Below are 24,744 nucleotides of genomic sequence, written 5' to 3'. Positions count from 1 at the left end.
AATGTACATGATGGAGTAATAAAGAATATCTTCAACCGCAGGTTATGCTCTCTTTCCTCTCTCCTTGCTCCTGTTTTCATTTCTCTTCCATTTCCTCTTTATTTTTATAGTAGAATTACCATTCTTTGTAATTACTTCCTTCCTTAGTTCTTTCTGTATACCTCTGTCCAGAGTCTGGTCTGTATTTTCTTAGGATTCAGAATCTTTCTCTGTTCAATAATCTCTCTTAATTTTTCAGCCTCTGGAGATTTCTTCTCTTTTTTTATTTCCATTATTCTTCCTTTCTTTCCTCTGTATATTGTTTTGCTTACTTGTTCTTTCACTTTGTTGTGTCCCTCCCCTCTGTTTTATAATTTGAAAGAAAATTCCAATATCTACAGCAATTGACAGTGATTCTAGAGATGATCTTGGAAAGAATTCACAATATTTTAAAATAATTCCTCTTCTTTTACAGGTATCCCAAATGGGATACTCGATTCAGTTTGCAAGTTCAGGGAATTGGCTATATGTTTTCCTGAATAAATTTACAGAATGAATATAAGAGGTCTCATAAAATTTTGATGATATGAAATAAATATTATTAACTGTATGAATGACGGGAAAGCTATAAAGCAAATTCTACATACTCCATGAGGGTGAGAATAGGCTTGAGTATGGGGAAAACCATACCAGAATTCCAAACATCCACCTGATTCAGGAAGAGGAATAGGTTTTAAGTGAGTGCAATATAAAGAGCCCTATTCTCTTTCTCCTTTGTTTTACCAATGGAGTAGCAATGAACTGTGTGTGTGTGTGTGTGTGTGTGTGTGTGTGTGTGTGTGTTCAGGGATGAGGTAAGGGTACAGGAGGTTTTGTCATGTAATTATAAGACTACTTCCTTTTTTAAAATGTTTATTTATTTGAGAGTGTGGGTGGGGAGAGAGGGAGTAAGCAGGGGTAGGAGCAGAGAGAGAGGGAGGGAGAGAATCCCAAACAGGCTCCACACAGAGCCTGACATGGGGCTCAATCCCATGAACCATGAGACCATGACCTGAGCCAAAATCAACAGTTGGACACCTAACCAACTGAGCCACCCAGGTGTCCCTAAGACTATATACACCCTTATAACCAAAGACTATTCTTTGAAATTGAACTTTTATCATTTTAGTACACATTTATGCACAAAATATAACACTAACTCAAACTTAATCCTATGATCTGTTGAACATTTTTTTAAATGAAAAGTTGGTGCTTTGTATAAGATTGAGGTGTGTCCTATGCAAGAATGCTGGTGGAAATGCTCAACCAGCCTTCTATTACCAATACTTTAATGTTGGCACCAAATGTGCTTGGCTCTTTCAAAGCTCAAAAACCCTGCTTCTTGGAAGGCAGTTTAGCAACCACAGCCCATGAAGAGTCACATCACTTGCATATCCTTAAGCCTAAGTACATTTTCTAACTCTTCCTTGAAGCCACATCCAAGAATCTTTCTGAAGGTTTTAGCAAATGGCAATTTCTCTGTGTGGTGGACAGAATAACAACCCTTCAAAATGTCCACATCCTAAATCCTGGAACCTGAGAATACATTGTATTACATAGAAAAAGGAACTCAGGTAGTAGACGGAATTAAGGTTGCTAATCAGCTGATTTTCAAATAGGAGACTATCCTGGGTTATCTAGTAGGCCCAGTGTAATCACAGGTCCTTAAAAGTGCAAGAGGGAGGAAGAAGAGGAGGTAAGAATGATGTGATACAATGTGAGATGAACTTTATTAGCCATTGCTAACTGCTCTAGGTTTAATTGTGCCCCGCCCCCAATAAATACGTTGAAGTCCTAATACCAAGTACCTCAGAATATGGTATTATTGGGAAATAGGGTCTTTGAAAAGGTAATCAAATTAAAATGGAGTCATTAGGGCTCACCCTAATGACTGGCATCTTTATAAAAAGAGGATATTTGGACACAGAGACACATGCACAGATGGAAGACCATGTGAAGGGCCAGGGAAAACACCATGTGAAGGTAGAAGATTGAAGTTGCATATGCAAGCCAAGAAGTACCAAAAATTACCAACAAACCATCAGAAGCCAGAGAGATGCATGGAACTGACTCTCCTTCACAGACCACAGCAGGAATCAAACCTGCAAACATCTTGATATCAGACTTCTAGCCTCTAGAACCGTAAGACAATACACTGCTGTTATTGTGAGCCACCCATACTGTGGTTCTTTGTTATGGCAGCTCTAGGAAACTAAGACACTGGGTTTCAAGAAGGAAGGGATCAGAGAGCCAATAAATGTGGGCAGCCCCTAGGAGTTGGAAAAGAAGAGGAAATGGCTTCTCCTCAACAGTCTGCAGAAAGGAATACAGCCCTGCTGACACCTCGATTTTAGCTCTGTGTTATGGACTAAATGTTTGTGTCCCCCCCAAATACATGTTTTTTTTTAAGTTTATGTATTATTTTGAGGGAAAGAGAGGTAGGACACAAGTAGGGGAGGGATACAGGGATAGAGAGAGAGAGAGAGAGAGAGAGAGGGAGATTGAGAATCCCAATCAGGTTCCATGCTGTCAGCACAGAGCCCGATGCCAGGCTCCATCTCACCAACTCAAGAGATCATGACCTGAGCTGAAACCAAGAGTCAGATGCTTAACTGACTGAGCTATCCAGGTGCCTCTACTTAAGCCAAAGTTCTAACCCACAGTGTGACTGTATTTAGAGATAGGGTCTGTGGGGAGGTGATAAAGGTTAAATGAGTTCATAAGGATGGAGTCATAGGGCTGATACCCCTCATAAGAGTGTGCTCTCTTTCAATACCATCTGAGGACACAAAGAGAAGGCAGTCAAGAAGAGAGCTCTCATCAGAAATCAAACTGGCCGGCACCTTGATCTTTGGTTTTTCAGCCTCCAGAACTGTGAGAAAATAAATTTTTGTTGTTTAGGTCACAGAGTCTGTGATATTTTTTTTTATATTTCAATCGCACATCTTTTAAAGTTTATTTATTTACTTAGAGAAAGAGAGAGAGAGAGAGCAAGCAGGAGAGGGGCAGAGAGATGGAGAGAGAATCCCAAACAGGCTCCACAGCTGTCAATGCAGAGCCAAATGCAGGGCTCAAAGTCATGAACTGTGAGATCATGACCTGAGCTGAAATCCAGAGTCAGATACTTAACCAGCTGAGCCACCCAGGCACCCCTGTGGTATTTTGTTATGGTAGCCTAGCTAACAAAAACATCTAGTGAGATCTATATTGGACTGCTGACCTCTGGTACTATACTATAAAAAAATCTATGTTGTTATAAGCACTAAATTTTAGTAATCTGCTGCAGCAGCAATAGGAAACTCATACTTCCCTATGTCATTAAATTTCTGGTAATGTAGCTTCCATGCTAGTTGTTAGCTTATCTTTAAATTATCTTCCTTTAAAATGCACTCTAATTGGAGCATCCATGTAGACCTTAGATCAGAAATGCAGCAAAGGAGTGATGGCCAAGGATTACAAAATACTGCACAACCATTATTACTTTCATCTCACAAGTTCAGGTTGTATTTATTTTTCTTAAAAAAACCTTTTAAAAGACAGTTATGAAATAATTCTTCTTACTAAGAAAATCTGTTGATTTGGTAACTTAAAATTCCATGAATGCAATGTTTTAAGGAAAAAAAGTCAAATGATATGGTAAATTATTGCTATGTGTGGAATGTTTCACACCTATAATTTTATCTGAAGGCTATAAATTTTTCTTTCTGCCCATGAAGCATGCATAAAGCATAGAATTAGCATTTTGAAGAATACCAAGGTAGAAAATATACCTTGGCAGACACTGTGGAACATTTAATACAAATAACCAAAGGTCTAAAAGGCTGCAAACTAAAGTAACATTTTACCATAACCAATAACTTCGGAGTGTCCAGTAAACCCAAAGCTATATACTCTTGAAATTCCACAATTTGTAGACTTAGAAAGTTTATTGTTTAGATATCCTCATATTTCTTCCAATTCTGTCATGTAGTAACTGAGTAGCTTTGAATAAATACTTAATTCCTCTTCTTCAAATACTAACACTTTAAACTTCATAAAATGAATAATTTAACTCTTTATTTTTATATTTTAACATCGTCAAACTTCTATTTATGTGAAAGTTTTACTTACGTTGTTTAGTTTACCCATGTAATATGTTCAACACTATGCTAACACAGAATGAGTTCTTTATATCTTAACTACTATTACCATATCCCCAGAAGGTTGAGTCAATTAGCATTTGCTGCATAACAAATCATTACAAAATATATTGGCTTAAAATAATTTCTGCTTATTTAGCATAGGATTCTGTAGGCCTTCTGGGTGATTGTTTTATCTGGATCAGTTCAGCTAATTTTGTTGAGCTAGTAACTACTGTCAGCAGGAAGCTTGATGGGGCTGGAGGAACTAGGATTGCTTCAATCTCATGCCTGACATGCTGTGGGCTCAAGCAATGGGGATGATTGAACCAGTGGTTCATCATTCAGCAAGATATCCTGGGTTTTATCATATTGTGGTCAATCACAAAGTTCCTAAGGATAGCAAGAGGGTCAGCATCGTTGTATGTGAGGTTTTCAAACTTCTGCTGGGATCATGCTTGCTAATGTGCCATTGGCCAAATCAGTGCCGGCCTAAAGTGAGTACAGCTGAGTACTACCAAAGGTCATGGATGGGGAGCTATAATTTTTGGTCATTTTTCCAATCAACCACAAGTGTGAGACTCACTTACACATATTGCATTACTCAACATCTTCCTTGATATGTCTCATTTGCATCCTGACTTAATATGTAATATCTAAAGCTCACCTTGCTAATTTTCTAGGGTTTTATGATATCAAATGATTTTCCTCTGACTTATTCATGCTAGACTACCGGAGGACATCCCTGACTGTTCCTTTTCCTTTCTATAATATCCGGTCAGTAACCAATTTCTTTGGATTTTTATCTTTTGCAATTTTTTTAAATCATTACATTCTGTCTCTACCTCCACAACTACCACCCAAATTCATGCCACCATCATCTCTTGCCTAGAGATGTAACTTGCCAATTGCAATAGTTATTGAAATAGACCTGCATCGTTTCTCGTATTCAATCTGTCTCTAATATTATAGATATATAGTCTATAAAATACATGTCTAATTATGTCATGTCACTGCTAAAAAACTTTCACTGATATATACTGGAAATTTGAAAAATGTGGAACTTGTATGGAGAAAATAGAAACAAGAAGACTAATATTTCAAGAAGGTAGATAGTGATAAAACTTGGGGAGAGTTTGTGTGTGTGTGTGTGTGTGTGTGTGTGTAGAGGTTATTTTTGAATGATGAGACATGAGTGTGTTTATAAGTAAAAATGCTTGGAAATGAAGGGAAGGAAGAACCAAGGGAACAAAGTCCAGGAGGAGTCAGAAGAGATGGAATCCAGAACATCGGTGGGAGTCTGGGGTCAGATGACATAGGCTGATCCATGTGTTTGGATTTTATTCAGTAGGCAATTAATACACAATGTCTGGAATATAGTATGTAATTAAACAATTGTGAATAAATGAATAAATCAATAACAAAGATTTTGATGAGGAAAATGATATAATGCCACTTGTTTTCCAAAAAGTAAATCTGGCAAAGGAGAATCAAGTAAGATGATCTTGAAAAAGTGAGGGATTTGAGTTGAAGAAACTATTTGGGCAGTAAGTACATTATTTTGTATGAACAATAACAAGGGCCTAGACTAGGACTGAATAAAGGGAGAACAATGACAGTATCCAGGAGACACATCATAGGGAGATGGAGACCTAGCAAGAGTTTTGTGGTCACCTGATGAAAAACAAAAATAGAAGGGTGTGAACTGCATTTAGACAGATTACCAAGTTTCCAGACAAAGAGACTGAATATTGTTGAAGGAAAAAAGGAAGAAACACATTTGAGGGTTGTTGAGAAGATGGTCAAGTCCATTTTAGACCTACTGGGTTTAGAACCAGAGCGAGGCTTCATGTCCTGACACTTAGAAAAAAGCTGGGATAAAGTTTCTTGCTTCCATGTTTTTCATTCCATTTTTTTCAGCCTGGGATGCCTTTGCTCTACTCCAACTGTTTAATTCTTATTCAACCATTAGGACATCTCTTAGTTCCTTGGCCCTGAACTCCTAGGATTTTTACCACTTTTCCAATCTTCTTTGACAATACTTTGTTTGACAACTCTTTTTTTTTTTTTTAATTTTTTTTTTTCAACGTTTATTTATTTTGGGACAGAGACAGAGCATGAATGGGCGAGGGGCAGAGAGAGAGGGAGACACAGAAACGGAAACAGGCTCCAGGCTCTGAGCCATCAGCCCAGAGCCTGACGCGGGGCTTGAACTCACGGACCGCGAGATCGTGACCTGGCTGAAGTCGGACGCTTAACCGACTACGCCACCCAGGCGCCCCGCGACAACTCTTTTTTTTAACCAGTTACTTCACAAGGTCTTACATTATAGTGAGTTTACATGTCTGCATCTCTCACCAGACTGGAAACTACTTGGGATGAGTGGTGGAAACTAAGAAATTATCTCTTATTACTGGGCATCATTTAAAATTTTTGTTTATGCTTTACTCATAAATAACAGAATAGGTATGCTTTTTATGGGGCACAAGAGAACCAAATATGCAGGCAAATTAAATGTGTACAGAAAAAGATTGTGAAGAAGTTAGTATAATACATTTGATAGTGAAAGTGCATTGAATCATTATTATTTATTTCGATGATAAATTAAGAAAAGCACTAAGCAAAAGTCATAAAACTTGAGATCGAATCCTGTTCCCTTGCTGTTTGGCTCTACTGGAGAAAGCTGATAAAACTCTTTGGCCTCAATTTTTCTTATCTACAAAATGTCATTGAATGGTCTCTAAAATCTTCAAGAATTTTTCACTTGCTACCATTTTTGGTTTTGACTAAGTATATAGGTAAAACAAATAAAATACCCTGATCTAAAGGAATCAGAAGGTACGTACTAGAGTCAGAATGCACTACAGTGAAATAACAACATTTTCCAGGTCCCACTGCAAACTTCTGGATCCTATAAATCTTCACCCAGAGGGACACAGTTGCAAGTGATACCATCTGAATGTTCCTGACATTTAGGGATTCCAATTACCCACTCTCTGTTCCAAGCCTTACTTACATAACTGTGGAACATTTCTGAACATAGTCTGAAGAAAGATAGTATATGTGTAAGGGCACACCAAACTTGACCATCAAATTTTGAATTTGTATGTGTAATAATGGAACTCCCCATTATGACATGATGAAGACTTGGTTCTCCCTGCTCCTCTGCACTAAATATAACTATAAACTCTGGAAACAAACCAACAGACAATCAAAGAACTTTAAAAATTGGAAGAGGAAGATGAATTGGTGAGAGATCCCAGGGCTAGAGAGCAGCACAATAGCAGGACATCTTGTAAGCCCACAGCCACCAGAAGAAGGTAGGCCTAGTGTTTCTTGGTTTCCAAACTAGCAACAAAGGGTATCCCAGATAAATTCATTCTTACCGGAGATCCAATGAGAGGGCCTCTGACAACACCAGGTGCATCCAGTAGAACCAGCAAGAGGGATCAACTGGAAGTGCTACTGTTAATAAGCAGCTAAAGAAGGTATTCCCTTTTGCCACTGGTCCTATGACTCTGATCTCCCTCCCAGAAAAACCATGCTTCCAGGAGATATGGCAAGGTGGTTAGCACCACAACAAGTACCCAGACCAGGAGTTTCTCATCTCTTCAGCCAGGCTTGAGATTCTCCTCTCCCATCTTAAGACTCTGTGCAGCTGGAGGGCACCAACATAGGGGATCACGCCCCAACAAACACTCTGCCTGGAAAACCCTCTCTGTCCTTCATACGCAGGGGGCAACACACCACTACAAGCTCTCAGCTCAGGAAGCACTGTTTTGTCTCATGGGCCCAAGAATCCTTTCACCAGTCTAGCAGGAAAAGGCAGCCTGGCTGGTAAGCTCCTTCAGATTTCTCAAGTGGCATCACTGGGGACCAGTAAAGCCCCAGTGACATGAAATAAGCCAAACAGACCAACATACCACCACACAGTTTCTGAAAACTAGACTTTAATTGAATCATTATCACTTCTCAGTCTTTTGGCTAAGATTACATGTAACTGAATTGTTAAAGAAGACTAGGGCTTGCATGCCAACCCTAAACAGGGTGTCTTTCTGTTAAAATAAAATAATTTAAATAAAAGAATTTAAACAGAGTCTTCATATACAGTAGCCAAAATGTTCAAAATAACAATAAAAAATCATCATCATATCTAGAACCAGGGAGAACTGCAGCCTGAATGCAAAAAGATAATCAACTAATGCTAACAGTGAAATTAATAAAATGTTGGAATTATCTCACAAGGATTTTAAAGTAACCATCATAAAAATGTGTTCACAAATAATTATGATATATCTTGAAATGAGAAACAGAAAACCTTAGAAAAGAAACAGAAGTTATAATTAAAAAACAAATGGAAACTATATAATTGAAAAATACAATAAGTTTTAAAAACTCAATGGATGGGCTCAATAGTAAAGTGGAGATGATGGCAGATAGATCTGAGTTTGAGGGCAGAACAATAGGACTCAGCCAATCTGAACAACAGAGAATATAGGCTAAACAACAACAACAACAACAAAAATGAGCACATCTTCAGGGATTTGTGAGACAATAACACAAGATCCAACATTCTTATCCTTGGAGTCCCATTGAGCAGCAAAAGATATAAGAGATGAAAAAGTAAAGAAATAAAGTCTGAAAATATCTCAAATTTGGCAAAAGAAACAAACCTACAGATTCATGAAGTTGAGGAAATCCACATCAAGACACATCATAATTAAACTTCTGAAACTAAAGCAAAGAAAATATCTTAAAATGAGTCAAAAAAAAATGACAGCTTACCTGAGTCTATGGTGGCCATTAGGAAGTGACACAATGTTTGTTTAAATGCTGTAATAGAAGAACAGTCAATCATGAGTTTGAGTTTTATCCCTAGTGAAACTATCCTTGGGAACTAAGGGGTAATAAAAACATTCTCAGATGAAGAAAAACTAAAAGGTTTTTCACTATCAGACTTTACCTTAATGATTAATGATAGAGGCTGATGCTGTGATACCAGTACCGTTTGTATCAGTACAGTTTTGTATCAGGTTTTATACAGCAACTTGCCATAAAGAATTTCAATTCCATGGGAAGGAGGTCTATTTAGATAATTTCAGTAAAAGAGAGTGAAGCAAAATGACAGAACCATTCATAGGGTGCTATGGAGCACACAAAGTGGGTGCATTAGGCCCAAGCATTGGTGCTTGGAGGAGATGATGTCCAAGTGAATCTTGAACCAAATGCAGAAAGTAGCTTGAGAGAAAATTTTGGAGAAAAAAAAAAGAACTAGAAAGTGGGGAGCTAGCCATAAGTAGGTATTTCTTAAACAGAGAACAAAAGCTTTTGCTTAGGACAGAGCACAGGATAATACTGAGCAGGTGTTAGGGAAGTGGCATGTAATGCTTTAGAAAAGGAATTTTTATAACAGAAAAGATGTAAAAGAAGGATTTCATTGTGGATTTTTCGTGAAATAACCAGAGTCTGGACAAATCACTTAATGGAAATGCAGATGGTAGGGACTTACTGGTTTCAATGGAAAAAGAATTCATTTGCTTTGTCAAGCTATTGTATTTAGCAGCAAAAGAAAGAAAAACATCAAAAACTACCCTTCAGGGACCTTGTAATTTTCTGCAATGGGAAAGTTCCTAATTTCTTCCTAAAATAGCCCTATGGCCCCTCTTTTCTTTTTAACATTCAAATGACAAATTTTTAAACTTAAGAAAAAATAAATTCAATGGGTAGTTTGTGATAAAGTTGTCTTCTGTTTGTGTGAATGGAAAATTTGTATTCCCTTTCCCTTTCCTTTATTTGAAAACAACAACAACAACAACAACGTTAACGTTGTAGAGCAAAACTTTTTGCAACTTAGCTACCAGAGGAATTTTATCTTTTACACTAAAATTACAACAGGTTTTAAAATTATTTTTTATGCAGAAACATTTGTTTGCCATCAAAATGAATATGTATCTGTGATATGTACAATAAAATATAATGAAAATATAATGGTTTACGGAATTGCTGGCATATAATTTGTGGTTCTTGAACAACACATACAACAAAACATCTTCCCAAGTAGGCCCACAATTTTGTTGAGATCACAATTTTCCTTGCTACACTGGGAGAAAAAACATCTTTCAGTTTTTCTGAAATGTTCTCATCTCCATCCCTTCTCCATTCCTATTGCTAAAATCATAATCCGTTCCCTCTGTCTATCATCTAACCAGCTGGTCACCGAATTTTTATCACCTTTATCTCCTAAATCTACTCCTTAATCTCAGTTCATTGCCCTAGTTGAACAATCATCATTTCTTATGTTACTATCATAGTAAATTCCCAGCTCACCCATGGAGCTCTAGTTTCATCGCTTCAAATTATCCTTCACAGAACTAAAAAAGTAAGTGGTCTTTCTAAAAAAATGCATCTCATCACATGTTCCCTCTGTTTAAAAGTCTATAGGGGCGGGGCGCCTGGGTGGCGCAGTCGGTTAAGCGTCCGACTTCAGCCAGGTCACGATCTCGCGGTCCGTGAGTTCGAGCCCCGCGTCGGGCTCTGGGCTGATGGCTCGGAGCCTGGAGCCTGTTTCCGATTCTGTGTCTCCCTCTCTCTCTGCCCCTCCCCCGTTCATGCTCTGTCTCTCTCTGTCCCAAAAATAAATAAAAAACGTTGAAAAAAAATTTAAAAAAAAAAAAAAATAAATAAAAATAAAAGTCTATAGGGGCATTCCCACCAACAGTGCCCTTTGTAGCAACATGGATGGAACTGGAGAGTGTGATGCTAAGTGAAATAAGCCATACAGAGAAAGACAGATACCATATGGTTTCACTCTTATGTGGATCCTGAGAAACTTAACAGAAACCCATGGGGGAGGGGAAGGAGAAAAAAAAGAGGTTAAAGTGGAAGAGAGCCAAAGCATAAGAGACTCTTAAAAACTGAGAACAAACTGAGGGTTGATGGGGGGTGGGAGGGAGGGGAGGGTGGGTGATGGGTATTGAGGAGGGCACCTTTTGGGATGAGCACTGGGTGTTGTATGGAAACCAATTTGACAATAAACTTCATATATTGAAAAAAAAATTTAAAAAAAAGTCTATAGGGGCTCACAATTGCTTTTAGACTAAAATCAAAACCCCAAGGCATGGTCCCAGTGTTTTTGCAGGATGATTCCTGATAGTCTTTTTAAGGTTTTTGAGACATTTGGGATTTCTACAAAAACAAGAACTAAAATACATATCTTCTGATACCTTCTCTGCACATAAATTTCTTTTGATAATTTCAAAAATATTAATCTGTAATACCTTTTATACCATGACTGAACTCTATCTTTTAGCAAATTCTAAAATGAAATTTAGGTCAAATAAAGATGAGTGTATATAATCAACTCTATTCACAAATCGTCTGACATTCCATAAGTGAGAAACAAAAAGTTTACTTTAGTTTTTCCCCCAAAATGTATTTGCTTTATGGAAGTTTGACCTTTATATTCATTGGAACACAGACCTAACTGCAGCACCACAGACTCAGTGATAATACAAATAGTGTTTTCATAAAGGACAAGTAAATGCGCTCTCAGTAACAACCTGGTCTAGATTAGGAAGGCTGTGGCAGAAATGAGAAGGAACCAGAGACAGTTTAGATGAGTTTGGAATGATTTTCCTGAGAATATAATCTATTTGTTCATTTTTTCCTGTGAGCAGAATCTTCCATTACAGGAAGAAAAATACAAAAAGAAATTAAGGCTCTTGGAACCTCTGCTATCTGTAAACCTTTAAGATTGTGTTTACCCAATTGGATTACAATGAAACATAAACATGAGGATCTGGCCATGACATTGGGCAGATATAGTAATCAGCTGGGTTCCAACTGCCGGGAAATCTCTACCAGAAACTTCTCAAGTTCACTCACAAGATGATAATTCACTCCCTAGGGCAATCGACACTTCTAAATAAAAAATCAAGAGGAGATGAATTGTATTTCAAGGTTAACTCAGCACAGTTCTCAAAGATTTAAAACAGAAACATGATCTATGTTTGGAGTCTAAGGTCTACATCTGCCTCATTATTTTTAGTGTTCCCTTAATTTTATTTACATTTAAACACTTCTTTAAATCACACACTAATATGTGCACAAATTTCGTTTAGTTTTTCCATGATGCCCCGCACAGGGTCAAACACAAAGGAAGTGTTTGATGAATAAATATTGATGGAGGGATATTAGTTAGGGTTTGTGCATTTTTCTGTTTCATAAGCATAATAAAACGATTATAGTTTCCAAAGACCTTTCAAATAATCTATCCCTTTTAAACTTTGTAACAATGAAGTAGATATTATTACATGAATCTTTCATTTTTTTATTTTTTTAAACATCTTTTTTAAATTTTCTTTTTAATGCTTATTTATTTTTGAGAGACAAAGGCATAGAGTGTGAGGCGGGGAGGGGCAGAGAGAGAGGGAGACACAGAATCTGAAGCAGGCTCCAGGCTCTGAGCTGACAGCACAGAGCACGATGCAGGGCTTTGAACTCATGAATGGTGAGATCATGACCTGAGCCAAAGTCGGATGCTTAACCAACTGAGCCACCCAGGCACCCCTAAATGAATCTTTTAAAAGTGTAATGATGTCTGCCTCAGGGGACACTTAGAAAACAGAGGAGTCACTATCATTGCAGAGTAAAGTCTCTGCCTCTCTGCACTGTCAGAAGGGAATATGGGGTTTATATTTTAAAGAGAGTAGGTTGACCGCCCATCTAGAGTCTCAGTCATCAGGAGAGGAGATGCTGGAGAAAAACACCTTAGTCTTTCTATAACTAGTCTTAGTCTCTACTACAACTGCCACCCAAATCACTTTTACCTAATTTTTGAAGTTCTGTATTAGCTGCCTGACCAGTCTCCCTTTACTAACTGCTCCCTTCAAACCAACGTTTCCTACAATGCTTCTAAGAGTGACCTTTTAAAAATGCATATCTGAGGGGTGCCTGGGTGGCTCACTCAATTAAGTATCCAACTTCGGCTCAGGTCATGATCTTGTGGTTCAAGTGTTCAAGCCCTGTGTCATGCTCTGTCCTGACAACTAGGAGCCTGGAGCCTGCTTGGGATTCTCTCTCCCTCTCTGTCCCTCCGCCACTCATGCTCTGTTTCTGTTTCTCAAAAATAAATAAACTTTAAAAAAAATTAAAAATGCACATCTGATTTTGTCATCTCTCTGGTTTTTGGAAGTAAACGCTTCCCACTGCTCTTAGAATAAAGATCACAGTCCTTCTAATCACATTAATGACCAATTTTGATACAAACATGTTAATGACTAATTATGAGGCAAAGTGATACAAAAGAAGGGGGACAATAATACTAGAAAACAATAACGTGGAAGATGCAAGGGGTGAATGGACTTATTTCTAAGATCTTTGTATTGTTTGGAAAGAGAGATATTGCCAAATATGTATGTTAAAAATATAGAGATATGATTTTTTTCATATACTATAGTACAGCATTCTTAGATTTTATATTGAAAGCTATTATCTCAATTGACCTTAAGTTTGATGATACAATAATTTGTCTCTCTCCCACATGGCTAGCAACCTTCAGGACCACTTAGATGGCAGGTAAACGAGTGGACTCAAGGGCCTCCTCTGCAAGTGTCATACGTGTTCTCCAGTCAACCTCACATAATTTTAACTGATAAAAAATCATATGTGGGGAAAGTAGCCCCAAGCAGAAAGTCAACAGTTAGTGATGCATACAAAAAAAATAATAATTATAATAATGATTCTTGGCCTTAAAACAGAAGTTTTACAGGGGGGTTTATTTGCAACCTTAATGTTTGTAAAGTTTGGAACTTGCAAAGAATAGGTCTTGTGTAAATGCTAACAAACTGTTTTATGTAACTATAAGAAGTTCTGTGTCTAACCAATTCATTAACTCCCAATCATCCAGAAATGTACTAAAGCAATAATTTTGTGAATCACTGTTTCAACATGGTTATATTTATTTAAAAAAATATTGTTGGGGCACCTGGGTGGCTCAGTCAGTTGGGTGTCCGACTTCAGCTCAGGTCATGATCTCGCAGTTTGTGAGTTCAAGCCCTGTGTCAGGGTCTGTGCTGACAACTCAGAGCTTGGAGCCTGCTTCAGATTCTGTATCTCCCTCGCTCTCTGCCCGTCCCCCGCTTACACTCTCTCTCTCTCTCTCTCTCTCTCCCTCTCTCTCTCTCAAAAATAAACATTAAAGAAATTGAAAAAATTGTTATTATATTTAAATCATTTAGAATAAAGTAGATTAAAACTAGTTGACCAATCCTGCACTTTCCAACCAGTGATTTTGATATTGTGTACACAGTCTAATGTCATAACTTGGAATTTAACCCAAAGAAAATATTTGAGACAACTTAAGTTAATTTATAGAACTCTTTTTTTAAAGTTTATTTATTTATTCTGAGAGAGAGAAAGGGAGGAAGAGATAGAAAGAGAGAGAAGACAGCATGCATGTGGGGGAGGGGCAGAGCAAGAGGGAGAGAGAGAATCCCAAGCAGGCTCCATGCTGTCAGTGCAGAGCCCCATGTGGGGCTCAAACCCACAAACCATGAGATCAGAACCTGAGCCCCAATCAAGAGTCAGAGGCGTAACCAATTGAGCCACCCAGGAACCCCAAGTTAATTTATAGAACTCTTGGTTGCATTGTGAATCATTTTTGAACTTCGGCTTTTAAATTATTTTTAAACACAACACAACAGTAAAATAAAGTTAACTTCAAAAAAACAAAGAGATCCTAGTCCTTGACTTGAAAACACCCTGCATGTTTAACCCCGCCCCCTGCTCAGCCATTACTAGGATCCCTCTCCTCCAAGCGTTCCACACTCAGCCATGGTGGAGCTTGTTAAGCTCCCTGACTGGCTAGTTCTCTACTGTCTTGGGCTCTCACACCCTCCAGCCTCCATGTCTGCCTAGATCTGATGCTCTGACTCTACCAATCTGGCTAGGATTTCCTCCTGCAGGTCTCTGCTCTAGGTTACTTCCTCCAGAAGTCTTTCCTTTTTTTCCAGTTTGGGTTAGGTCTTCCAGATTACATGGAGGTGTCCTCTCTGCACATGTATATGTGTTTATGTCATGCTTTTCATCTCCACTCCCCAGCCTCATTCCTTCTCTAGCTCATCACCAAATCCCCGGTACTAATTCATGCATGGCACTGGGTAGATGATTTACAAACATTTGTTAAATAAATCTCCTTCCACTATAAGTTTTCCCCTCTACCGAGCAGTTTTCTTCAACCTTTCCTTTTGCCTTAGAAGTTTCCGTATTCTGGACCCTTTTCCTACTGGCCTATTTTTCCTTCTGCCAAGCTTCAATTGTTTATTTGGAGCTCACTTTAAGTGTCACTGTTTAAGAAGACTATTCATGATTTTTTATTTGATTTTTAAGAAAAATAGCTGACACATTCATTGTATTTTGAAAGCTCTCACAGCATGCCAATATGTCATTAACATTTACATCTGATTGTGATATATAATAATGGTGAAAATTATCTGAAATTAAAACATATTTGGAACATTAAGCTTAATTTTTTTCACGAGTGCCTTCTGAAATTCAGTTAATATGATGCACTTCCACCCAGTGGCCTGACAACATTCAGAAAAGCATAATAGTGTCATTTATAAAATTTGGTCCCAACCTCATCAAATAAATGATAAATTGCTCTTTATAAGACATTATGTATAAACCATGGCATTAGAAAATTCCTGTCACTCTTGCCAGCAGAGAGCTGTAGTACAAACAGGCCAATAATAAGATCTCACTAATTTGTAGCAATTCCCTGAATATTATTATTGCTAATATATTGTTAAATAAGGTTCACATGCATGTAAGATTCTCAGTTTCTTTGAATCACATTGTCTATTAATAGTGTACTCATTCTGGCATTATAAATGAGGTCATCTTTTTCACAAAATCAATCTAGATAAATATTTTATATTTTGCAACAGTCACCTTTATTAATCAAAGATAATGTAAGAAATTTAATGGAAACATTTGGGAAGCTTAAATGCATATAGTGCAGAGAAGATATATTATGAAGATAGTAGCAAAATTAATAGCAGTAAGAATCTGTGCATTGTGAACAGTGGAACAGATGGAAAATGATTTGATATTTTAAAAATGAACTTAATCCAGATTGAAGCAATTATACTTGCACATTGTAGACAATACCGAAAAGTCTAAAAAGGAATTAAAACCTCTAATAATATCACCATGTAGAGGTAACTGAATAGAACACCAAGATTTTGCTCCATTCTATTATTTTCATACATATATTATATATACATGTATATAGTTTCAGAATTGTAATCATACATGATCACACTTTTAAAACTTCTTTTTCTAGTTTAGTATTATTGCCTAGGCATATTTTTTAAATCTTTTTGAAAAACACAGAGATAGCATACTTTTTCTTTGAAAACAAATATGATTTTAATGCTATCATAACTCCATTTATGATTGATTTATTCTTTAATCGTTGGATACTCAAGAAATTTCTCATATTCTAACATTATGAATAATAAACAAAATTGCTTAAAAACATTTGTGTATATGTTGAATTGCCCTATTAGCATAGATTCCTAGAAATGTAGTTACAGGATCACAATTTATGTGTATTTTTAATACTTTTGAGATTACTGCCAATTGCTTTCCCTAGTGGTATACAGTATATGGTTTAATCATTTGTTTATGAGAATGCCATTTTTCAACTTATGCCCATCAATACTGGGTACTATTTCAAAACATTATGCCAACTTTATAGTCTGAAAAGGTAAATCAAGGGACGAAATTTTTATTAGTGTTAAATTCTTCACTGTATATACTTAAATGTCAGTGAAACAAACTTAAAGAGAAACAGAAGGCTGCATTAAATGGTAATAAGACTCTGTGGTTCCCTTTCTGGAAACTGGCTTTTTACTTATAATTTTTTATTTTTAGTTTTTGAGAGAGAGAGGAAGTGTGCACTCATACACATGAGCAACTGGGGGAGAGACAGAGAGAGAGGGAAAGAGAGAACCTTAAGCAGGCTCCATGGTCCGCACAGAGCCCAATGTGGGAGTTGATCGCATGACCCTGGGTTCATGACCTGAGCCAAAATCAAGAGTCAGATGCTTAACCCACTGAGCCACCCAGGTACCCCAAGGGACTGGCCTCTTTTTTTAAAGTTAATTTTTGAGAGAGCGAGAGAGAGTGAGAGAGAGAGAGCACATGAGTGGGGGAGGGACAGAGAGAGATAGATACAGAATCTGAAGCAGGCTCCAGGCTCTGAGCTGTCAGCACAGAGCCCGATGCGGGGCTCCAACTCACGAACTGTGAGATCATGATCTGAGCCAAAGTTGAATGCTTAACCGACTGAGCCACCCAGGTGCCCAAGGAGATCGGCTTTTTAACTTGACCTGGGGATGGTATGAATTATAATCCAAAATCCCTTTAAAATGACAAAAAGAGAAGAAAAGAAGAAAAGACAAAGGTTGGATGAAGGAAGAAGGAAAAGGGAGGAGTGGAGGGAGGGAAGAAGAAAGGGAGTTTTCTCAAATATTTCATGTAATTTTGTGTATTTGTCTGAGCCCAAACTTCAGTCTTGGATCATGTATGAGATTTGAGGAGTGGGGAGAGAGATACTAGCAGAAGATGCTCTAAAATCTTGGATGGAAAAAAAAAAAAACAGTGGAATGTATGAGATTTACACATATTTGGAAAGTTTAACTGAGAATAATGACTGCATCATTTCTTCACACATACAATTTCCTTTAAAAAATATCTTCTAGGAAAATCACTCTGGGTGAGCCAAGTTAAGAGCTACCCCTACTCACATACACACACACTCTCTCTTCCTGGTACAGTTGTGTGAACTCAAATGTATCAAGAATGTCAGCTATCAAAAAAAAATCTTTTTAACACTCCCCTTTTCCCATTCTAAGACCTGGCTACTAGATTGCCTTGTTACTGGAATAAAACAGGAAATATGAAATTTTGAATGTGTAGGTGCTGACAAGAGGTAGAAGCAAGTGAAGACATTTGCAACCACCCTATTTAGTCCTCTGCCTGTTTGATGACAGAATCAATCGTTTTCCTCTCCAAATCAATCATTAAGCTAAAAATTTCAGTCTTTGTTCTGGTTATTCTAATAATGGCAAATAATGAAGCATTGTCATTAGCAAGCATTTTTACCCAAATAGAGTGTGACTAAATATTATCCCTTACTTTAGAGGTTTTGGTATGGAATAGAAAAATCAATGTTGACGTTTCAGTATATATGTGGCTAAATAAGGAAGAAAAATCAAACATTTCCATGATGAAAAAGCCAAGGTAGGTACCTGCATAGTCCCTAGCTAGAGTTCAAACAGTCTGTCCTGGGAAGTAATGTTTAATTCCAGTTGGTCAAGATAGAGATCAAGAGCCATCCAGAAGATGTCGAAGGGCTCCCTTAATGTGCTCAGGTGAGGAGAGTGCCATTTGGGAGTTGCCTCAAGGAGAAGACACAGTTTAAACATCAGTCCTACAGACTAAATTTCTCATATACCAAAATTTGCACCTTTGAAAGCACAACCTCATCTACCATACTTTAAGCCTTTAAAGGCTTAAAGCCTTTAAGCCTTCCTTGAATTTTCCGAAGAATTTTTTGAGAGATCTTATAAATATGTAATAAAATGACAAGGTATTAAAGGAAAAAATACAGAGGTGGGTGGGGCTGGTGAGGTTGTAAGAAGTTCTGTATAATGAAACTCAGAAACAGTTGTCAAGCTTGTTCTCAATGTAATTTGTATTTGTATTGAGTCTGAGACATTATTCCCACAAGGGGAACGGTTTACCAATTCATCAGTTCTTTTCTCTGTAATTGAAGGCCTCTCAATTATACTCCTATAAGGTACAGAATCTGAGGCAAGGAGTGCTTAATATACAACCCCAGATCAGTATAAAAGAAGCAAGCTGTCTTCAAACCTCTGGTATCAGGCACAATTAGAATTGTGAATTTTAAGGAATAAGATGAATGGTCTTCTGCTTATATTTTGAAAAATGACTTAGTTATTTAATTTTTATCCTTAAGATTGCAGACATCTTATGAGATCTAAACACCCATGAAATCATCACAGCCCCTAGTATTATACACTATTGTGCTTATACTATAGAAAATAGAACTGAGAAACAATGGATTAAATGAATTGACAGGGCAAATTAATGGCCAATATTTCTCAAGCATTTACTATGTGCCATTCACAGGGCTATTTGAAATTTATTAACTCTTTATTACTCAGAACAGCTCTGTAAAATACACATTATTTTCTTTCATATTATAGATGAAGCAAGTGGGGCTTAGTTCAATCATTCAGTTATGATGGCTTATAACTAGTAAATAGCCAAATTCTCTGATTTGAATTACTGTTTTCTCAGGAAACTTTTCTATGGCTATGGTGTTTAATTTTTTTTTTTTTAATTTACCTCAGGGATTGTGAATGTTAGAGATAATATCTATCTTTGCAGTTATTTTATTGTATTTTTGTTTCAATGTTCTGTATTTTTGGCTTATTGCAAGAATTTGTAATGGCTTTCACAATGGGCCTTTGGAGAGTTCCAATAACTGAACACAGAGAGAACTCCAGTATTTTCCCATTGCAGAAAAAAAAAATCTTGAAACTTTATTCCTTATTGATGTCAAAACATCTGCCACATTGCTCTTTTGTTGTTTTACTACATTTTATGAGGACTCAGCTTGAAAAATGAACCTATGAAAAAAGGCATTGAGTTATGGCATGTTTTTTTCATTCAAGATCTAATTTGATCAATTTATAATCAACAGCATCTTACATAACATGTAACATTTCATAGAAAAATAAATAGTTATGGAACTAACTGATCAAAGAATGAATAAACTCTACTAAGTGACTTTATGCGTATATCACTTAGCATATACTTAGCATATCACTGTTGGCTATTATTATTATTATTATTAGCGAATGTAATAACAACTTATGTCTTGGAATGTTTTCAGCCTAATTGGGAAGATGGATTAGGTACAGAAACACACATAGGTATCCAAACATTTTCTAAACAATCAGGGAAATAAAATATACTTTGAACGGCCATTTTCTCCACTAAACTATAAAACATTCCCAAAACACTATTATGTTTTCTTATGGTCTGTTGGATAAAAAAAAACAATAATAATACCCTAAAGGTGCAGGATCCATTTTATACATCTACACAATCACTGACATGAAATATAAAGCCTTGACATGGTCAGTTAAGTTGATCTTGAGCTTTAATAACAGTGTTTCTCAGTTTGCATGATGCCCACTGGCCATTTGCTTCAGAATAATCTGAGGCATTTGAAGAAGTATGGTTTGGGGGAAAGGATTATTTTTATGTTGTTGTTTTTTTAATCTATCTATCTGTCTGTCTGTCTGTTTGTTTATTTATTTATTTATTTATTTATTTATTTATTTATTTTGAGAGAGAGAGAGAGAGAGAGAGAGAGAGAGAGAGACAAAGAGCATGAGTGGGAGAGGGACAGAGAGAGAGGGAGAGAAAGAATCCCAAACAGTCTCCATGCTGTTAGGGCAGAGCCTGACATAGGGTTCGAACTCACAAACCATGAGATCATGACCTGAGCCAAAGTCCAGAGTCAGACGCTTAACCCACTGAGCCACCAGGTGCCCCATGGGGGGAAGGGTTCTTAAATTAACTTACAGTTTTAAATGATTTAAGATTTAAGTTAAATTATTTATAAGTAATGTAAGTTTTCCTACTTGTTCCTTATTTTACAGGAAATATTAGAATTGTTTAGCATCTCAAGTTTTAGCCATCAATGTCAAAACTGCTACAATGTAAATACAGGGAAAAACATATTTATGGACCATAGATAGGGTATCATTCAAATTTTGGTGTTTAAATTTTGGAAACAATTCTCTTGGGCAAAGGGGTCCATGGCCACTTGTTTCAAATAACCTGGGATGTTTTGAGCAATCAGCATCTCTGAGGGTGGGGCCCAGTAACTCCTGCTAGTGATTTTTACTCACACTGAAATCAGAAAAAAAAAAAAAAAAACTTCTTTCTTGGCTCTTGAGTTCATAGCTGGAAATGGTTAGAGCCAGAGCAACAGAGTGGGGAGCCAGTACCTGCTCATATGAGCCCTTCTGGAGGGAGTGATAGTCTGCTAAGATAATGCAGTCCTGGACAAGGTCAAAGGACTTAGCACCCCATCAGCTGTTGGGGAGGAAAAATAATTTTTACTCTACCTTTCTAGGTTCTTGTCTAAGACCACCCTATCCCATCATAATAGATTAACAAGAGAAAATCAAACAATTTTAATTACATATGCACATGTGTGCATGTGGGGGTCCTACAAAGATAGGAGACTCAAAGGCATTCAGGCAATTGAGGCTTATGTACCAACCTGAGCTAAGGAAAGGGACAGGGGCCTGGAGCTTCAAAGGGGAGGAAGACAATTCACAGGAAGTTAGAAAGAAGAAATGTTTGGTAAATAGATGTCTGCCTTCCTACACAGATAAGTCTCTCAGATAAAAATGTTACCTCTGTTGCAGGCCCTCATTCTAAATTCTTTTAGGCAGATAATGGTTAGGTAAAAAGCTTTTGCTGAGTCCCCTGGGTCTTGATTACCTTTAGCTCAAAATAATCCATATGTGAATATGGCACACTTTGAGGTGTCATATTCTGTTCCCATCTACAGCCCAAACTCCCTTCCACTACACATCCCTGGAGGTCAGGAGTTCAGAATGGGCACGCATATGATGGGGCCATTACAAAACAGAAAGCATAAAATTGATGCCCTGAAAACAGACAATTGTTTTGTTTAATTACTGCCCTGGTTCTGAATTATGAGGACTCAATGTTGCTAGAATGATTAGTAAACAGAAATTTCTAATTAAATTAATTAACACAGGCTTAAACAGAAAACCTTTCTGTGTTTCTATTTTTGTCAATAACAGAGAAACTGAAAATCCTGGCTGAATCAATCGGTATCATTAATGTAAATGTCAATTATTATGATTCAATAGACATATGGATAGGATGACCATCCATCCTGGTTTGTCTGCAATGGCTCTGGTATAAGCCTGACCTGGCAGAATCAGGGAGAGTGCCTCTTTTGCTCTCAAAAGTGTTCTGGTTTGAATTATTTTAAATACTGTTTTAATGTTTATTTACTTTTGAGAGAGAGAGAGAGAGAGAGAGAGAGAGAAGACACAGTGTGAGCGGGGAGGGTCAGAGACAGAGAGAGGACACACAGAATCTGAAGCAGACTCCAGGCTCTGAGCTGTCAGCACAGAGCCCGATGCAAGGCTTGAACTCACAGACCATGAGATCGTGACCTGAGCCAAGTCAGACACTTAACCAACTGAGCCACCCAGGTGCACCCTGAATGATAAGTTATGTAGCCATCTAGTCCATAGATACATCTCCAGAGGAGACTGATCAGGGTGTGAAACATCCTTGAATTTGTGTGTATATTTTTATAATTGTGTATACTATATTTATGATTGCATGATCTCTTTGTTTCATGAAAGCTGAATTGTCAGGAAAATGCTTTCCAGTTAAGTGAAGTTTCTGGTACTATGGATTCTGATCTCATGAAATTTCCTTATGCTATATATGTTGGGCTTTTGTTTTGGACATTTTAAACATTCCGATGGCCCATGAATCAGAAGCACTTTATAATTCACACTCCCCAGGAACTAAGCTATAGAGAAGCAGGATCTCTTACCCATAATTGGGAATTAAAGTAGTTTTGATTGTATTTAAAAGTCTTTTGGAAGGAACTAAATTGAAAAGTAGATGGGCCTAAGCACTCCAAAAGCAGAGGATAGAAGACAGATGACAACAAAGGGCAGATGAAAAGACAAGCAAATGATTTTGCTTTATGCCAGGGAAGATATTTGGTACTTCCTATTTAAAAGGCTCTTTGTGACCATTAATTAGCTAATCCCTAGCAGTCTCCTGGTAGAATATATCAGCATCATTATCACTCACTGCAGATACAAAATTTGAAAGACTAAGATTAAGGAGGTTTAGCAGGAATTGAAAGCTAATGAATGGCATAGTAAGAATTAGATCGGAGTCTCTGTTGGGCAATTCTATTTGGAGTCCACCAGGCCTGAGTGTCTGTAGTGTACCCAACATACTGCTCTATGATTACAGAAGGGCACCCTGAGGAATGCACGGGTCTGATAAGAAAAGATCAGCTCAAAGCTACTTTGAAAGCTAAATGGAATGTCTGAGTCCATGAGGCGCTGAAATGCTATCTTTGCCTCAGACCTCCATGGATGAAAGACATGGTTCAGTTTCCCCTGAAAGGAGACACATACTGAGGAAAATCAGCGATTGGCCTTAGGAACAGACTTTACATTATGTCAGCTGACAACAGAGAGTAATAGAGAGGGACTAAGGGAACAAAGCTTTGTATGTTTTGAGCTGCAACTTTCCAGAATAATCACAGCTACGCTTTGAAACAAATAGCTTACTGGGATCGTCGTCAGAAGAATAGCTCACTGCAATGTCCTTAAACTCAGATAAAAATCTGAGAAGGAGCTAGTTAACTGGAGAAAGCTCTGAATTAGTGAATCGTTTGCTTTCTATCTCACATCAACCAGTAAATTGCCAGTCAATTCACTGACATACAAGAAACACAATGACAAAATGCCATTAAACAAATTGTAGATTAGAAGACAGGATTTTTCTAAACTTTTCAACTAGTCAATTAGTATTGAGACTTTCACATTTTTTCCTCTTTTATATTACCTTGAAATGGGGAGTTCTTTAGAAGAAATGACTCTTACACTTACATCAAAACTAGCTGCAGATGTATTACAGGTTTAAATGAAAAAAGAAAAGTACTGGAAGAAAATACATATGAGCCCACATAACTTTGGGATAGATAACATTGTTTGTTTAAGCTTATCACATGAAGTAATAGAAACACGATCAAATCAACAGTGTATACTTGAAACTTACCTAATATTATAGGTCAATTATATCTCATTAAAACCAAGGAAAAAATTAAAAAAAAACAGAATACTTGAGGAAGTAAATTTAGTGTATTAATATCACTAATGGAATAACATCATGACTATACAAAGAGCTCTTAAGATCAGTAAGCTCTTAAAATCCATCCAAAAGGAAGGTTGGTAAACGAAATAAATAAAAGATGAAATACTATTGGCTAGTAAGAAACTTTTAAAGTGCTGAAACTCACTATTAATCAAAGAAAATCTTATTAAAAAGTAATATGTACACGTAATGTGATAACTAGATAAAAGAAGAAAAATAGCATTACCATCTAATGTTAACATGCATATGAATAAAAGAATACCTTGAAAATTGAATTGCTATTTAGTATCAGGTGTCTGGGACAGTATAACAATATGTATCAAATGCTTTAAAAATATACATGCCTTTTGGCACAAAGATGCTCTTGAAAGAAATACATCTTGAGGGAAAAATCATCAAACAAGTGTCTAAGCATAAGGATTTTAGTTAAAGCAATGTTCATAACATCCTAAATAATGTGAACAATAGGAAATCGATTGACTAAACTATTACACACTGTAACAAGAAGACCAACAGTACAGAATCTTATGAACAACATTAGATT

General features: G+C 37.1%; 1 long non-coding RNA gene across 1 annotated transcript in view; it reads right to left on the bottom strand.

Annotated features, from left to right (window-relative positions):
• Positions 1-8,921: 8,921 nt before the first annotated feature.
• The window catches only part of LOC125171724 (uncharacterized), a 214,123-nt gene continuing 198,300 nt past the window's right edge, over positions 8,922-24,744 (bottom strand). Inside the window, exon 3 of the long non-coding RNA XR_007154415.1 lies at positions 8,922-8,969. This is a non-coding gene — a long non-coding RNA (uncharacterized LOC125171724). The remainder of the gene's footprint in view (positions 8,970-24,744) is intronic.

Source organism: Prionailurus viverrinus, chromosome A1 (assembly GCF_022837055.1).
Source record: "Prionailurus viverrinus isolate Anna chromosome A1, UM_Priviv_1.0, whole genome shotgun sequence".
Classification (NCBI taxonomy): domain Eukaryota; kingdom Metazoa; phylum Chordata; class Mammalia; order Carnivora; family Felidae; genus Prionailurus; species Prionailurus viverrinus.
This window is presented reverse-complemented; position numbering and strand designations above follow the sequence as displayed.